This window comes from Lynx rufus, unplaced genomic scaffold (assembly GCF_022079265.1).
Source record: "Lynx rufus isolate CCGP_SWC_20201006 ecotype Redwood Valley unplaced genomic scaffold, mLynRuf1.p SCAF_4, whole genome shotgun sequence".
In the NCBI taxonomy this organism is placed as follows: Eukaryota; Metazoa; Chordata; class Mammalia; order Carnivora; family Felidae; genus Lynx; species Lynx rufus.
The window spans coordinates 17,922,959-17,941,706 of NW_025814856.1; the positions used below are offsets into that span (position 1 = coordinate 17,922,959).

The following is an 18,748-nucleotide window of genomic DNA, read 5'->3' on the forward strand; positions in this document are numbered from 1 at the left end:
CAAATAAGAACTTCACTGAGAGGTAAGTAAGAAAGATGTTGGGATAGAGAAATCAGCTCAGGGATCAAAGATCAAAAACTTAAGTCAGGGGCACCTGGGTGGTTCTGTAGGTTAAGTATCTGATTCTTGATTTCGGATCAGGTCATGATCTTAGGTTCATGGGTTCAAACCCTGTGCTGACAGTGTGGAGCCGGCTTGGGAGTCTGTGTCCCCCTCCCCCGCTTGTATGCCCGTGTGCTCGCTTGCGTGCTCTCTCTCTCTCAAAGTAAATAAAATAAACTTAAAAAAAAAAAAAAGGAAATTTAAGCCTGGATCACAAAGCCATCCTGGATCACAAAGATACCTCCTGGCTATTAAGGGCTGCACTGCATTAGCAATGTTTTCCAACAAAGTTCTCTGAAACTGAAAGTCACCTCCAAGTCTCCAGGTAAAGGGTCCAATTCACTGTATTCCATTATCATCTGCATCACAATATAATTTTATACAAAGTAAAGGCATATTTGGTCCTAGACACATCTTCCTTCTGCCTAGGAATCCTCCCCACCTCTTGTCTATCTAATAAATATTCACCTTCCAAAATAACAAAAATCATATTTTTTAAGTTTTTTTTAAGTAATCTCTACACCCAATGGGGGCTCAAACTCATGACCCTAAGATCAAGAGTGGCACGATCTTCCAATTGAGCCAGCCAGGCACCCCAAAAGTCACTTCTTTCCTGATCTCTGCCATTTCCTTTTCCCTCCCTACACAACCTCCTTCATAAATATCTTCACATTTATTTACCACTCTTATTTAACGGAGATTCTCTTTACCAAATTGAAAGCTAATTTAGGGCATGGGTAGTACTATTCATCTTTATACCACCAATGCCAGGGGCACATGGATGGATCAGTCTGTTGAGTGTCCAACTTTGGGTCAGGTCATGATCTCATGGTTTGCGGGTTTGAGCCCCGAGTTGGGCTTGGCGCTGACAGCACCTGCTTCAGATTCTCTGTCTCCCTCTCTCTGTCCCTCCCTCCCTTCCCTGCTCATATGCCGGCTCTCTCTCAAAAATAAACAAACATTAAAAAAAAGAAAAGTGTACCACCAATGATGGACATCATTAGGCTACCTATGTGTGTTTCCTGAATGGGGAAAAAAAAAACAAAAAACAACGCACAAAAAAACACTATGTAATCTACCAGTGGCTGCTATATACAGAAAAAAAATTTCAATTTCAATCCACCTTTCAAAGGAAGCACGTGTGAAGCTCTACTCAATACCATGAAGAAAGACTTCCCTCATATCTGAATCATACATAAGCAGGGAGGAAGCCAAAAACTTCTACAAGTTATAAACTGGAATATAAAAATAGTGGGAAAAGTATATAGGGGGAGAAGAATTATTGTTTGAAGCACTTTGAACGGAAGAGAGAGAATGTTAAGTCTGCATTCTCGGGCACCTGGGTGGCTCAGTCAGTTAAGCGTCCAACTTCAGCTCAGGTCATGATCTCACAGTCTGAGTTCAAGCCCCACGTCAGGCTCTGTGCTGACAGCTCAGAGCCTGGAGCCTGCTTCGGATTCTGTGTCTCCCTCTCTCTCTGCCCCTCCCCTGCTCATGCTCTGTCTCTGTCTCAAAAATAAATAAAAACATTAAAAAAAAAAAAAAGTCTGCACTCTCTTCCAAAGACGGTACTATCATAGTTTTACTGCCCAACACAGTAGCCACTAGTCACGTGTCTATTTCTTAATTAATATTTTAATTAATTGAAATTTAAAAATTTACTTCCTTTGTCCCAATGACACATTTCAAATGCTCAACAGCCACACAGGACTACTGTATGGACAAGACAGACACAGAACATATCCATTGTCACAAAAGGTGTAATTCTAAACAATTCTGCCATGGCTGTTTGGCAGACGCAGGATTCTTATTCAATGTTCTCCTCATTTTCTTGCATGCTACAAAGATCTTCCAAAGAAAATATACCCATAATTTCATGCTATAGGTTTCCTAGAAAACATTTACAGCAAACATCAGGTCACTTAAAGATAAATTCTGGCAGGCACTCCCACTCATCCCTCATGCCTCCTCCAAGTCAGTCAGTCCACTCTTCCACCCACTACTTCAGTAGGATGACAATCACCTCCTTCCTTGACAGGTCCAGCCTTGTCTAAATTCTTATCTCCTTACATCTGATCAGCCTAACACAAACCTAGAGTTTTTAATGGGCCATTCCCTGTTGCTAGAGAGCAGCCTTATCTGAAAGAAAGTCTTAGAGAAAACAATACAATGTAATTAAGTGCTGTAACACAAGTTCTTCCTCTCCTGTACGAACAAAGAGAAAGTAAGCAATTCTGCTAGAGGCTTCAGAGAAGGTAACATCTGACCTAGACCTTGAAGAATGAGGACAAGTAACCTGAGAGGAGTTGAGAGTGGTAATGGCTTAGGAATACTTCCTAATGTGAGGAACAGCCTGAGCAAATGACCTCAATGACCCTAAATATAAAAATTCAGAGGGGCGTCTGGGTGGCTCAGTTGATTAAGTGTCCAACTCTTGATTTTAGTTCAGGTCATGATCTTATGGTTTGTGGGTGCAAGTTCCACACAGGGCTCCATCAGGCTCTGTGCTGAGCAAGGGATTTTCCCTCTCCCTCTCTGCTCCTCCCCTGCTTGTGCACTCTCTCTCAAAATAAATACACAAATGTTAAAAAAAAAAAAAAATTCAGAGAGGAGGGACACCTGCCTGGCTGGCTCAATCTGTAGAGTGTGCACCCATGTTGGGTGTAGAGATTACTTAAAATAAATAAATAAAATCTTAAAGAAAAAAAAAGGAATTCAGAGAGGAGACTGTTGGAAAATGAAGCTAGAAAGATGCATGGTTACACTGGAGGATCTGGAATGTCAATACACAGCAACCTGTATTCTATTCTGTAAGCGAGGGAAAGCCACTGGAAAACACAATCAGATCTGTGATTTACAAAGACAGCTTTGGCAGCAGCATTTGAAATAGCTAGAAGGTGGACTGGGCAGGGATGAGAAGACCATGATGAGAGTATGAGAGTGCCCTGGAGGAGAGAGAAGCCTAATGAAAAGGTGAGGTGGAAGGAGCACAATCTAATAGGCTTATCCTAACACTACACACATTTCTGTCCTACCCCCACCCCCCTGAACCAGTTGAAAAAGATTAGTGCCCAGGTAAATTGTTACTGCAGGTAAAAACAGCATAGCCCTCAAGTGTATAGAATGGGGAGAGGCAGTGATCAATCCACAGAGACTGCCAGTAACATGGAAAAGGTGGGCACAAAAAACCCAGAGATATTTATATTTGAAGACAGCAGTCAGAAAGCTATGATGACAACCAGCACCAAGAGAAAGGAAGAGGGTACTTCAAGGAATGGCTTCATATTATATGGCTAGCAAAAAGGGCATGGGCACAGCAATCAAAACCCTTTCAGTTGGCCACAGGGGAAGAATAGTAGACTGTGGTAGACTGAGAAGATGAGGGCATGGAGGTCGGTGATATAAAATGTTCTTTCAAAAAGTTAGGAAATACATGTTACAACATGGATGAACCTTGAAAACTTTATGTTCAGTAAAAGAAGCCAGTCACAAAAGACCAAATATATGGTTCCAGTTATATGAAATGTCCAGAACAGACAAATCTACAGAGACAGATTAATGGTTGCCTAAGGCTGGGGGTTGTGATGGGAGACTGGGGAATGACAGTTGAAGAGTATAGGAGTTTCTTTTTGAGGTGATGAAAATACTCTAAAATTGATTATACAACTCTGTGAATATACTAAAACCCACTATTTGTACACTTTAAATGGGCGAATTGTATGGTATATAAATTGTACCTCATAAAACTGTTACCAGGAAAAGTCGTTCCCCCCCCTCCCCAATTAAGAGAAAAAAAGGTCTGGAATGTGTGGTAGACTACCCATTGTCTGTCTGCCTCATTATCATTCCCTTTCCTGGTCATACAGCTGCCAATAATAAAGACTACATTTCCCGGACTCTGTTGCACCTAGGTGAAGTCATTAAGGTCTGGCCAGTGGAGTATATGCAGAATTGATGCAGGATAGAGGAGACTTGCTAGAGCAATGTTTTGAGATTAAGGGGAGTATATCTAGTACAGAAGTGGAAGGCGTGACCCTGGATATGAAATATTGACTCCTACAGGACTGCTCCACTGTTAACAGAGGAGGAAGCAGACCACAACAGCCAAACCACAGGCAAATGAATAGAGGTGGTGGCAGACCCTTGTATTTGCTTCCATGTTCTCAATTAAGAAGCAAGATCGTTAGTTGACAGTAAGGCTAGGGAAGGAAAAAAGAAAGCGTGAGCTAAAGAGGTGGTGCTGTCTAAAAATAGGAGAAGAAATGGGCTAAGGAATCGCAGTGGAACTGCTAGGCAGTGCTACGGGCCACCTTTCAAGTTAGGGATCATGAATTCAAAGCAAGACCAGTAAGCATGTTTTCTTCCTTCTCCAGCTACATTCAGTTATAGGTGTAGAGTGAGTGAAAAGATGGACTGAAAACAGGGCTGAGGTTTTCAGCCCTGAGCCTGGGTGGCTCAGTTGGCTAAGTGTCCAGCTCTTGGTTCTGGCTCAGGTCATGATCTCACGGTTCATGGGTTCAAGCCCTGCATCAGGCTCTGCCCTGACAGTGCAGAGCCTGCTTGGGATTCTCTCTCTCTGCCCTTCCCCAACTCGTGAGCATGTGCTTGTGTGCTCTCTCTCTCAAAATAAATAAAACTTTAATTTTTTAAAACACATTTTATTTTTGGGGCACCTGGGTGGCTCACTCGGTTAAGCATCCAACTTCGGCTCAGGTCATGATCTCATGGTTCGTGGGTTCGAGCCCCGCATCGGGCTCTGTGCTGACAGCTCAGAGCCCGGAGCCTGTTTAGGATTCTGTGTCTCCCTCTCTCTCTGCCCCTCCCCCACTTGCACTCTGTCTCTGTCTCAAAAATAAATAAACATTAAAAAAAAAAACACATTTTATTTTTTTTTTTTAATTTTTTTTTTTTTAACGTTTATTTATTTTTGGGACAGAGAGAGACAGAGCATGAACGGGGGAGGGGCAGAGAGAGAAGGAGACACAGAATCGGAAACAGGCTCCAGGCTCTGAGCCATCAGCCCAGAGCCTGACGCGGGGCTCGAACTCACAGACCGCGAGATTGTGACCTGGCTGAAGTCGGACGCTTAACCGACTGCGCCACCCAGGCGCCCCAAAAATAAAATGTGTTTTATTTTATTTTTTTGAGAGACAGAGCACAAGAAGGGGAGGGGCAGAGAGAGAAGGAGACACAATCTAAGGCAGGCTGCAGCCTCTGAGCTGTCAGAACAGAGCTCAATGCATGGCTTGAACCCAGGAACCAGGAGATCATGACCTGAGCCCGTCAGACACTCAACTGACTGAGCCACCCAGGCGACCCAAAATAAATAAAACTTTAAAATAAATAAATAAAAATAAACAGGGCTGAGGTTTTGCCAGATAAGATGAAATGGGACAGGAGAAAAAGGGTTGAGAATATATACAAGGGAGTGATTACAGTAATGAACTATGAACTCTAAGTTGAGTAAGGAGAAAAGTGGTAACTGAAGATGAGGAGCAATTAAAGGGAAGTAAGATCAATGGACTGTAAGCCCCAGTGAGGCTGAAGAATTTCAGTGTCTGAGTATTAGATGGATTAAGTCATAAAACTAGCATATTACCATTGTTGTAGGGGGCAATTTCTTTGTAGGGTCACTGGCAACATCTATCAGAATTCAAACTGCATATATCCATTGAACCAGCAATTCCACTTACAAAAATTTATTCTACAAATATATTCACACATAAATACAATCATTTGTGTTCAAGAATGCTCACTTCAGCAATACTCATAATACCAAAAGACTAAAAACAATCTAGATGTTCCTTCTCCACAGAAGAAGATATTGGTTAAATATCTTAATCATACAATGGCATATTATGCAACCATTAAAAATAAAAAGGATTTGGGGCACCTGGGTAGCTCAGTTGGTTAAGCATCAGACTTCAGCTTAGGTCATGATCTCACAATTTGTGAGTTTGAGTCCCGCTTTGGATGAGCTTGGGCCCTCCTTCAGGTGAGCTCGAACCCCACTTCGGATAAACATGAGCCCCCACATCAGGTGAACCCTGCTTTTTTCTCCTTCCCTGCCCCTCGTGGGATTCTCTCTCCCTTTCTCTCTGTCCCTTGCTCACTTGCGACCTCTCTCTTTCTGTCTTGCTAAATACAGATAGACAGATAGATAAAAATAAAAAATATATAAATAAAAATAAAGGCTAGACTCTTTAAAAATAAAAAGATAAGTTAACAAGTGATCTCCAAGATAGATTATTAAATGAGAAGAGTTAAGGTGCTGAATATGTATACTGTCATAACACTGTGTAATGATGGTATGTATAGACATACAGAACAGGGCCTGGCAGAAATGCACAATTAATATTCACTGAAGAACAATGGACACTAGTGTAATCACAGACTCTCTCAACAAAGGCTGCCTCTAGGAACCATATATCATTTTGTATTGAATCTACCAAATGTATTATGTTTTTTGTTTTGTTTCAAAGTAGTCTCCACACCCAAAGTGGAACCTAATACAGGGCTTGAACTCACAATCCTGAGCAGAGATCAAGAATTGGATACTGGGGTGCCTGGGTGGCTCAGTCGGTTGAGCGTCCGACTTTGGCTCAGGTCACGATCTCACGATTCGTGGGTTCGAGCCCCATCTTGGGCTTTGTGCTGACAGCTCAGAGCCTGGAGCCTGCTTAGGATTCTGTCTTCCTCTCTCTCTGCCCCTCCCCTGCTCTTTCTCTCTCTCTCTCTCTCAAAAATAAACAAACATTAAAAAAAAAAGTCAAATATTTAACCAACTGAGCCACCCAGGCACTCCTGTATTTTTTTTAAAAGATTACAGCACTGACATATAGATCTTTCCAAGTCAGTACACGAGGTAAAAAAAGAAAGAAAAAAAGAAAAACCAAAGCAGTAGTACAACATACACAAAGATCCATCCTGGAATCTGACGTCCTAAAGGCTTATAAAAGTATACTGTCCCCTCTCCCCCTTACAACTTCCCTAGGCTAGCCAAGACTGACTCACTACTCTCTCTTCCCTACAAAGAAGTAAAATAAGAGTATCTGTGATCAAGCACAGTTTAACACTGCCAACAACTGATTCCCACCACTCCTAACACTTCTCTTTATCTCTTTTTAGGCCAAGAGTTACAACTTCCCCCAGAGGGGCCTCACCGACTACTCAAACACATATTCTTCTTCATCTATTAACTCCTATAGTGCTTGGTCTACTAGGTGCTGCTTCCCAAATTACGTAAGCCTACATCACTTGGTATTCTGCTTGCACTGGTAGTGAGAAGGCTCTGTACCCTGGTACTAATGTTCAGAACAGCTGTGAATCTTTGGGCAAATTACTTAAGCCCTCTGTGTCTCTACTTCCTCATCTGTACCAATGGGAAAAATAATGGTTCCTATCCTCACAGAATAGTGGTAATTATTAAATGAGTAACAGAGGAAAGGGCTTAGAACAATACCTAGCATATAACAGCTGTTCAACTATTGGATACTATTACCTGTAAATTTCAATAAAAAAGACTGTATCTTCAATTCTATATTCCCCATAATGCCCAACAGGGTCAAATATGGCAATGAAGAGAAGTGTTTGCTGATTGAATCAAAGAAAAGAAACCTAGCCTTTCTAAGTTAATAGATAAAAATGCACTGGTTGGTATAGGGGCACCTGGCTGTCTCAGGCAAAAGAAAGAGCCCGCTACTCTTGATTTCAGGGTCATGAGTTTGAGCCCTGTGCTGGGTGTAGAAATTATTAAAAATAAATAAATAAATAAACTATAAAAAATGCATGGGTGTAAGAAAGAGTTAATTTTTTAACTTTTTGAAGGGAAACTTTCAAAAGCTCAAGTTACTAAGATTAGACATTAGCCTTCAAATTTACTTCCTCTTAAGCACTTCCCTTCTTTTCTAAGTTGGCCGTAAGTCTCATTCTTAAGAAGAAATTGCTTCTTTTCCAACAAGACTTACAAGCAGCAAACTATTATATATAAAACTCCCTAGTCCATACATTTATGTATGAAATATCATAAAGGAGAGGGGAGGGGAAAAAGACTAAACATCTATCTTATCATCTTCTATATGGCAAAAAAGCCTTGAAGTAAGCAATCCTGGGAGTCTTTTTTTAAGTTTATTATTATTGTTTTTAGTAATTTCTACACCCAAGAAAGCTTAGGTGCTTGGGAAATCTTGGGGCTTGAACTCTCAACCCCGAGATCAAGAGTCATATGCACTACTGACTGAGCCAGCCAAGCACGCCATTCTTGGAATATTTTAAAGCCGCAACTTCAACTGCTGAAAAGACTCATTACGGGAGATTAAAAAATAATCTATTCACAGCTAAAACACTGAAGATTGCAAACTATTTTTTCCATAAATTAGAGCAAATTCAAGGATACCTGAATACAGTGGTGTTTTTTCAAAACTGAAGCTTTTCCCAATCTAGCAAATAACTGTTTTTTAAGGCCAAGTGTTTTTAAGGCCTATAAGGATTCCTTTCTTGTATTCTAGTAAGTGTTTCCCAAACAGTAGATAAAGGGCCTAGAAATTGTGCACTACCATTACCGTATCTTACCTTATGAATAATCTTGACTGTTCACTATAGTTGGAGGAAGATATGATCACATACACTCCAATCCCTATTCCATCCACACATGCTAGAAGGGGCCACCTGACACATGTTCTCAAAGATTTCCAGGTGATTCTTACCCACTTCCCCTCCCACCTAAAACACTACCAACAACCTTACCTGACCAAACATTACACTAGGGTTTCAAAATCTGAATCCCATCCTGCATATGTCTAACAAGAAAACAGCATCTACCATACGGACTACTCAGTAAAATCAGAAATGTTCAGTCCCATGTAGATTAACCAAAGTAAAAGTTTTGGGTTTTTTTGTTTGTTTTGTTTTGAGAGACTGTGTGTGGGGGAGACAGAGAGAGGGAAAGGAGAATCAATCCCACACAGGCTCTGCACTGTCAGCACAGAGCCTGATGTGGAGCTCGATCCCACAAACCATGAGATCATGACCTGAGCTGAAATCAGGAGTCAGACGCTTAACTGACTGAACCACTCAGGTGCCCCAAGGTTTTTTTTTTTTTTTTTCTTTTTTTAAGTTAATTTGTTTATTTTGGGAGAGAGCAAGAAAGAATAGTGGGGGAGGGGCAGAGAGAGAGGGAGAGAGAATCCCAAGTAGGCTCCACACTGTCAGCACAGAGCCCAACACAGGGCTCGATCTCATGAACCATGAGATCATAACCTGAGCTGAAATTAAGAATCAGGGGCGCCTGGGTGGCGCAGTCGGTTAAGCGTCCGACTTCAGCCAGGTCACGATCTCGCGGTCCGGGAGTTCGAGCCCCGCGTCGGGCTCTGGGCTGATGGCTCAGAGCCTGGAGCCTGTTTCCGATTCTGTGTCTCCCTCTCTCTCTGCCCCTCCCCCGTTCATGCTCTGTCTCTCTCTGTCCCAAAAATAAATAAACATTGAAAAAAAAAAAAAAAGAATCAGATGCCTAACTGAGTGAGCCGCCCAGACACCCTCAAAGTAAAAGATTCTACTAGAAATTAATTTCAGTTATAGGCAGCAATAGTTACTGAGTTATAGGTAGTTGACAGTAATGGTAAAGGAGCTATGCTACTTAAGAGTTCATCAATGCTCTATCGCTTACTAGCTTTGTGCTCCATTACAAGCAGTTTCCTTACATGTCAAGTGGCGAATGAAATCTTCTAAACATGGTTGGTATGAAGATTAAATAAGACCAAAAGAGCTTACTTACTGAAAATAGGTCCGTGTTCAATAAAGGTTTCTCATTACTACTTAGGTCTCATTTTGGACAAATGGTAACTCCCTCCAAATTCCAACTGTCCAGAACTTGAGGACCAGTTTGTAATATGGCCTGACCTGGAAAGAATGTTGTTTCTCCTAAAACGAAAATTTTACCAGTCTAGCAAATATAGCTGACCCTTGAACAACACCGGTTTGAACTGCACTGGTCTACTTAATATGTGGATTTGCAGTAGACTACTAAACATATTTTCTCTTATGATTCTTTTTATTTTTCTTTTTAAGTAGGCTCCATGCTCAATGTGGGCCTTGAACTCATGACCCTAAGATCAAGAGTCACATACTTCTCTGACTGAGCCAGCTAGGTGCCCCTCTTATGATTTTTAGTACTGTATCTTTTTTTTTTTCTTTCTTTATTTTGAGAGAGACAGAGACAGCGCAAGTAGGGGAGGGGCAGAGAGAGAGAGAGAGAGAGACAGAGAGAGAGAGAGAGAGAGAGAGAGAGAGAGAGAATGCCAAGCAGGCTCCACACTGTCAGCATGGAGCCCGATGCAAGGCTTGAACTCATGAACTGTGAGGTCATGACCTCAGCTGAAATCAAGAGTCAGACACTTAACTGACTGAGCCACCCAGGTGTCCCTCTAGCTTACTTTAAGAATACAGTATACAGGGGCACCTGAATGGCTCAGTCGCCTAAGTGTTTGACTCTTGATTTCGACTCAGATCATGATCTCACAGTTCCTGAGTTCAAGCCTTATATTGGGGTCTGTGCTGACAGTGTGGAGCCTGCTTCAGATTCTCTCTCTCTCTCTCTCTCTCTCTCTCTCTCTCTCTCTCTCTCTCTCTCCCCCTGCCCTGCTCACTCATGTGCACAGGTGCTCTTTCTCTTAAAAATAAATAAAACTCCCCCTCCCCCCAAAATACAGTATATAACACATTTAACATACAAAACACATGTTAATCGACTTTATGTCATCAGTAAGGCTTCCAGTCAACAGTAAGCTGTTAGTTACATATTTGGGGAGTCCAGTTATACTCAAAATTTCGGCTGCACAGGGGTCAGTGCCCCACCCCCCATACTGTTCAAGAGTCAGCTGTAATTAGTTTTTCAAAGTATGTATCACATCCATACCTGACCCCACCCTCTTCTTTCCTGTTGAAAAAAATAATAAATTACTACTTATCTCTCACTGCCTGAAATTATAGGCCCACAATACTTCATCCAAAAGCCTTGGGACTAGATATTTCTAAAGTCAGAATTTTTCAGATTTCAGAAAGATGGTATGGTACAAATGCCAAATACTCTGTAATATACCCAATGGGTTAATAGTTCTTCAGTAAAATAAATGAACATGTAAGGAGGATAAAAACTAAACAACCTCTCATCAGTTCAGTTCAGATTTTACCATCAAATGGGTTTGTGATCTTCAGAACTTTCCAAAAGAAAGTTATGACCATCCCTAACCCAATGCCAATTTGCTTTAAAATATACACACGCCATCACATTCTTCTGAATACTTTTTTTTTTAATTTTTTTTAACGTTTATTTATTTTTGAGACAGAGAGAGACAGAGCATGAATGGGGGAGGGTCAGAGAGAGGGAGACACAGAATCCGAAACAGGCTCCAGGCTCTGAGCTGTCAGCACAGAGCCCAACGCAGGGCTTGAACTCACGGACCGTGAGATCATGACCTGAGCCGAAGTCGGCCGCTCAACCGACTGAGCCACCCAGGCGCCCCTCTTCTGAATACTTTTTAAGCACTTTTTCTAATGCCCTCAGGTCTGATTTTTCCCATGACTGGTAACTATGCTATTATCTCAGAGAAGTGGACTGAGCCATTCCTGCTATTTCTCTTGGGAAATTAAAACAAAATAGCCTTTAAATTAGGTAAGTTGGGGGCAGGGGGTCGTGTGCATTTAAGCTAAACTTCAGGGCTGACAGTAATTTGAATTCTACAACCTAAATTAGCTGAATGATTTCAATAACTTGTTCAGGGACTATACATTTTACAATACTTATTTTCTTAGACTCACAGTAAATCTGCCTCTGTGCACAATTTTTAGCAGATAAGGAGCTACCAAAGGTGCTTCAGATGGTGCTATTTGGTTATAATGCATGTATTATCTAGACATTTATTAACCAAACATTCATTATAAGCAGGCACAAAACAGTTCTCCAGCTGAGAAACAGTTGTAGAAATAATTCAACTGAATAACTATGCTGCTTCTGCTGGATCAAGATCTTTACAATATTTTGGAAAGATAATGAATAAATTCCTATGCAGAAAAAATAATCACAGCTTTAAAATGATAGCATACTTCAAATAATTATAATTTTACCTCATGATTCTACAAAGGGACTAATTACACAAAAGAAATAGTGATGATTACAGTAAGCTTTCCTCAACCACTGAAGAAATAAAAGCATTTAATACAGCATAACTTTAGACATGGCTTAATTTTTTAACTTTTTACTATATTCATTACTTTAAACACATTACTTTAAAAACAGATTAGAAGCTGAGTTCAGGGGTACCTAGGAGGCAGAGTCAGTTGAGCGTCTGACTTTGGCTGGGGTCATGATCTCGCAGTTTTATGAGTTCCAGCCCCACAACGGGCTTGCAGCTGTCAGCGCAGAGCCAGCTTCAAATCCTTTGTTCCCCTTTCTCTGCCCCTCCCCCACTCTTGCTCTCTCAAAAATAAAATAAAATTTAAAAAGTTGAGGGGCGCCTGGGTGGCTCAGCTGGTTAGGCATTGACTTCAGCTCAGTTTATGATCTCACAGTTCATGAGTTCGAGCCTCGAGTCGGGCTCCATGCTGCCAGCTCAGAGCCTGGAGCCTGCTTTGGATTATGTCTCCCTCTCTCTCTGCCCCTCCCCCACTCACTCTCTGTCTCTCTCCATCTCTCAAAAGTAAATGAACATTTAAAAAAAGTTTTTAAGGTTGAGTTCATGAAACTTACCTTTTTGACATCCATATGCCTCAATTATATAATCTAGTTTGAAATTTTACATCCTGTAGTACCCCCTTCTCCACAAAGGATATGTTCCAAGACCCCCAGTGGATGCCTGAAACCACAGATGGTACCAAACCCTACATACACTACGTCTTTCCTGTACATACATACCTATGATAAAATTTAATTTACAAATTACACACAGCAAGAGACTAAACAATAATTAATAATGAAATATAACAATTATAATATGTTATGAGTTATGTGAATGTAGTCTCTCCCCTCAAAATACCTTATTGCATTGTACTTACCCTTCTTGTAATGATGTGAGATGATAAAATGCCTATGTGATGAGATGAAATGAGGTGAATGATGTAAGCACTGTGATGTAGCATTAGGCTGCTACTGACTTTCTGACATATGTCAAAAGGGAGGATCATTACTTTCGGACCATGGCTGACCAGGACAGAAAACCAGGATAAGAACCAGTGTGTGTTTTATTTCTCTCTCCACATAAATTGTTATGAATCAGTATTGTACAGATGACTACTATAAAAGCAAAAGTTGTCTAGTCTTTTAGAAACTAAAAAAATTTTTTAAGAAATTTTAAAAATCATAAAAATCCTGTGAATTTTACTCAGAAGAATGATGATCCTAATGAACATTAAAAAGTTCCTCCCAATCCAGGTTTTGTCAATGTTTCTGCAGCACGGTGTAGTGTCAATGCAAGCTGTGCAAAAAATATTTTGGATGAAATCTAGGTACAAAATGTCATATTATAGATAAGAAAATATATTAAATCCCAAGACAGTATCTTATGAAATTATAAAACCCAAAGCATACAACCACCCTCAGCCAAAACAATATAATATCCTATAACTCAGGCTATTAACCCAGGGTATCTTCCTTCTTTCCTTTGCCCTTAATGCACCCCACCTACCCTTCCCCACTCAGATAACTCATACTTCAGGCTAAGTCAGTCTCTCAGGGTGTTCCCTGAGCTCCCAATTTAGATCAGGCCTTTTGGATACTCCCACAGCACCAAACCTCTCTCTGCCTCACTCATCACACCACTCCAAAGTTTCTTCCTCCCAAACTCCATTAGTATAAGAATCATTATCTGTCTTATTAACCACTGTCAGACAAGCATAGGTGCAAGCACATAATAGTTAAGTGTTCAAATAATAAACCTGAAAAAAATAAATTTCCAGGAGCAAAGAAGCTTTATACAACCAATTTGGCGAACACAGATTTTAAAAAGAAAACAGTTACAACAACCTCGGCTGTGTACACTAGTGGTGAGGCTACCTCCTAGGGTAGGAGTCTAGTAGTTCAAGAATTCACCCTCGGGGCGCCTGGGTGGCTCAGTGGGTTAAGCGTCCGACTTCGGCTCAGGTCATGATCTCACGGTCCCTGAGTTCGAGCCCCGCGTCAGGCTCTGTGCTGACAGCTCAGAGCCTGGAGCCTGTTTCAGATTCTGTGTCTCCCTCTCTCTGACCCTCCCCCGTTAATGCTCTGTCTATCTCTGTCTCAAAAATAAATAAACGTTAGGGGCGCCTGGGTGGCGCAGTCGGTTAAGCGTCCGACTTCAGCCAGGTCACGATCTCGCAGTCCGTGAGTTCGAGCCCCGCGTCGGGCTCTGGGCTGATGGCTCAGAGCCTGGAGCCTGTTTCCGATTCTGTGTCTCCCTCTCTCTCTGCCCCTCCCCCGTTCATGCTCTGTCTCTCTCTGTCCCAAAAATAAATAAATGTTGAAAAAAAAATTAAAAAAAAAAAATAAACAAATAAATAAACGTTAAAAAAAATTAAAAAAAAAAAAAAAAAGAATTCACCCTCACAGAATTATAGAAACCTCTCATACAATCAGAAACTTAAACTGGGGCGCCTGGATGGCTCAGTCATCAGGAGGCATCACAATCCCAGACTTCAGCCTCTACTACAAAGCTGTCATCATCAAGACAGCATGGTATTGGCACAAAAACAGACACACAGACCAATGGAATAGAATAGAAACCCCAGAACTAGACCCACAAACATATGGCCAACTCATCTTTGACAAAGCAGGAAAGAACATCCAATGGAAAAAAGACAGCCTCTTTAACAAATGGTGCTGGGAGAACTGGACAGCAACATGCAGAAGGTTGAAACTAGACCACTTTCTCACACCATTTACAAAAATAAACTCAAAATGGATAAAGGACCTAAATGTGAGACAGGAAACCATCAGAACCTTAGAGGAGAAAGCAGGAAAAGACCTCTCTGACCTCAGCCGTAGCAATCTCTTACTCGACACATCCCCAAAGGCAAGGGAATTAAAAGCAAAAGTGAATTACTGGGACCTTATGAAGATAAAAAGCTTCTGCACAGCAAAGGAAACAACCAACAAAACTAAAAGACAACCAACGGAATGGGAAAAGATATTTGCAAATGACATATCGGACAAAGGGCTAGTATCTAAAATCTATAAAGAGCTCACCAAACTCCACACCCGAAAAACAAATAACCCAGTGAAGAAATGGGCAGAAAACATGAATAGACACTTCTCTAAAGAAGACATCCAGATGGCCAACAGGCACATGAAAAGATGTTCAGCGTCGCTCCTTATCAGGGAAATACAAATCAAAACCACACTCAGGTATCACCTCACGCCAGTCAGAGTGGCCAAAATGAACAAATCAGGAGACTATAGATGCTGGAGAGGATGTGGAGAAACGGGAACCCTCTTGCACTGTTGGTGGGAATGCAAATTGGTGCAGCCGCTCTGGAAAACAGTGTGGAGGTTCCTCAGAAAATTAAAAATAGACCTACCCTATGACCCAGCAATAGCACTGCTAGGAATCTACCCAAGGGATACAGGAGTACTGATGCATAGGGGCACTTGTACCCCAATGTTCATTGCAGCACTCTCAACAATAGCCAAATTATGGAAAGAGCCTAAATGTCCATCAACTGATGAATGGATAAAGAAATTGTGGTTTATATACACAATGGAATACTACGTGGCAATGAGAAAAAATGAAATATGGCCTTTTGTAGCAACGTGGATGGAACTGGAGAGTGTGATGCTAAGTGAAATAAGCCATACAGAGAAAGACAGATACCATATGGTTTCACTCTTATGTGGATCCTGAGAAACTCAACAGGAACCCATGGGGGAGGGGAAGGGAGAAAAAAAAAAGACGTTAGAGTGGGAGAGAGCCAAAGCATAAGAGACTGTTAAAAACTGAGAACAAACTGAGGGTTGATGGGGGGTGGGAGGGAGGGGCGGGTGGGTGATGGGTATTGAGGAGGGCACCTTTTGGGATGAGCACTGGGTGTTGTATGGAAACCAATTTGTCAATAAACTTCATAATAAAAAAAAAAAAAAAAAAAAAAAAAAAAGAAAAAAAATTAAAAAAAAAAAAATAAACAAATAAATAAACGTTAAAAAAAATTAAAAAAAAAAAAAAAAGAATTCACCCTCACAGAATTATAGAAACCTCTCATACAATCAGAAACTTAAACTGGGGCGCCTGGATGGCTCAGTCGGTTGAGCATCCGACTTCAGCTCAAGTCATGATCTTGTGGTCCGTGGGTTTGAGCCGCACATTGGGCTCTGTGCTGATAGCTCAGAGCCTGGAGCCTGCTTTGGATTCTCTCTCTCTGCCCCTTCCCCACTCACACTCGTCTGTCTCTCAAAAATCAACATAAAAAAAAAAAAGAAACAAATTATCTGTAACAGTAATGCTAAAACTCAGATCCTCCCTATGAACTTATTTGCTCTTATTTTATAAACGATTCTGTAAGTCTAACTGGACAGTAGCTGAGTTCACAACAGTTTAGAAAAACGCATGCTTGAGTGAGAAAGCAGTGTAGCCTATGACAAGACTTAGGACACAGAAAACCCTGTAAATCAGGTTCGAAACATAAAATGGAGAGGGAGAGAAGTGCCATTCTGGCCAGTCCTAAAGCAGGCTGACAGACTCCAAGGACAGAACTCAAAAACTCTCCCTTAGGAGGAAAGACCTCATTCATTACATGGAGAAGCTTAAGTCCTAGATACCGTAAGACAGGGAAAAAGACGTCCACTGCAGAAATAAAACAAAAAAGTTGTAAAGCTTAAGAAAGAAAGCTTCATTTATCTAGAATACAATGATACCATTTCAGTGGTTTAAGATCTCGATTTTTTCCCAAGAGCCATACTGTACCTAAACACACATGAATTCCATAAAAGCTTAAAGATGCCTTACAATGCCTTCTCTTGGAGCAAAACTATCAGTATTATGAAGGTGAAAATAAAGGTCAAAATACAGCTTTTTAACCAGCCAGTCCTCAATGTAACAACCAAATCAGAATCAAATTTCTGTTCAAACAATAAGCCAGGTTGAAAAGCATAGACCTTTCATACGCACTCCCTTCTCAAATACCTTCCATTCTACTGCTTTTGTCCTTTGTTAAAGTACACGTTTAAAATGATGGGGCGCCTGGGTGGCGCAGTCGGTTAAGCGTCCGACTTCAGCCAGGTCACGATCTCGCGGTCCGTGAGTTCGAGCCCCGCGTCAGGCTCTGGGCTGATGGCTCGGAGCCTGGAGCCTGTTTCCGATTCTGTGTCTCCCTCTCTCTCTGCCCCTCCCCCGTTCATGCTCTGTATCTCTCTGTCCCAAAAATGGATAAACGTTGAAAAAAAAAATAATAAAATAAAATAAAATAAAATGAATAGAGAGGGGCGCCTGGGTGGCTCAGGAAGTTGAGCATCTGACTTTGGCTCAGGTCATGATCTCACAGTTCATGAGTTCGAGCCCTGCATCAGGCTCTCTGCTGTCAGCACATAGCCTGCTTTGGATCCTCTGTCCCCTCTCTCTCTGCACCTCCCCCACTAGAGCTCTCTCTTTCAAAATTAAACATTTAAAATTAGTAATAAATAAATAAAGTAAAATGAATAGAATACATACTACTTCATTAAGAGGAAAAAAATCACTATATTGAAACTCTTTCAGTGCCATGGGCAGAACTGTCCTATCGACCCCAGGTTCACCTACACCCAGGACTGTCCCTGACACACAGGAAACACCATTAAACACTTGGGAAATTAAATTGAAAACATAAAGCCATTTATTTGGTTTGCAAACAACATAGGAAAACGCCTGGCAAAAAGGCTCAAACCAACTGTCCATTTGTTCACAATGCACTTGAGCCTGGTACTATTGTTATTTTGCCATCTTGATCAAGCAGTTGTTAAGGGTCGATGTCAGTTCAAGGGCTCTTAGAGATGGAGAGCAGCAAACCTAAGGCAAATGAAGGCAAGCAGAGGAAAACCCCACAAAACCTCCAATATACGGCCAAGTAAGAATAACCCCAGACTAGGGGCGCCTGGGTGGCTCAGTCGGTTGAGCATCCGGCTTCGGCTCAGGTCATGATCTCACGGTTGGTGAGTTCGAGCCCCACGTCGAGCCCCACGTCGGGTCCTGTGCTGACAGCTCAGAGTCTGGATTCTGTGTGTGTCTCTCTCTCTGCCCCTCCCCTGCTCATGCTCTTCCCTATCTCTCGAAAGTAAATAAACATTAAAAAAAAAAAAAAAAAAAAAAAGAATAACCCCAGACTAAAATTCTCTTTTGAGGCTAAAGGAAAGAAATACTCCCTTCTGGCTTTCTAAGTAAGAACATCAGATCATTCACCTCAAAATGTAAATATCCCAAGGTTAACCTTAAATAGATGTGCAGAATCAGAATTTGATTTTGTACAGTTTAATTCTCCACTTATATTGCTCACAAGATAATGCTTGTCTGGAGAACCACCATAAAGAGAAGAATAAACTAACTCCAATGAGTTGCCTAGGTGTTTCAGCAATGACAATGCACAGCCAGACACCCTGCATTCTGGCGCAAACATCTCTATTCCTTTCAAGGTTCCACAATTAGCAAGATGAAAACTC

At 41.3% G+C, this 18,748-nt stretch overlaps 1 protein-coding gene across 2 annotated transcripts in view; it reads right to left on the bottom strand.

Annotated features, from left to right (window-relative positions):
• RHOA (ras homolog family member A) overlaps positions 1-18,748 on the bottom strand; it is a 65,214-nt gene that overhangs the window by 34,368 nt on the left and 12,098 nt on the right. The window lies entirely within an intron of this gene.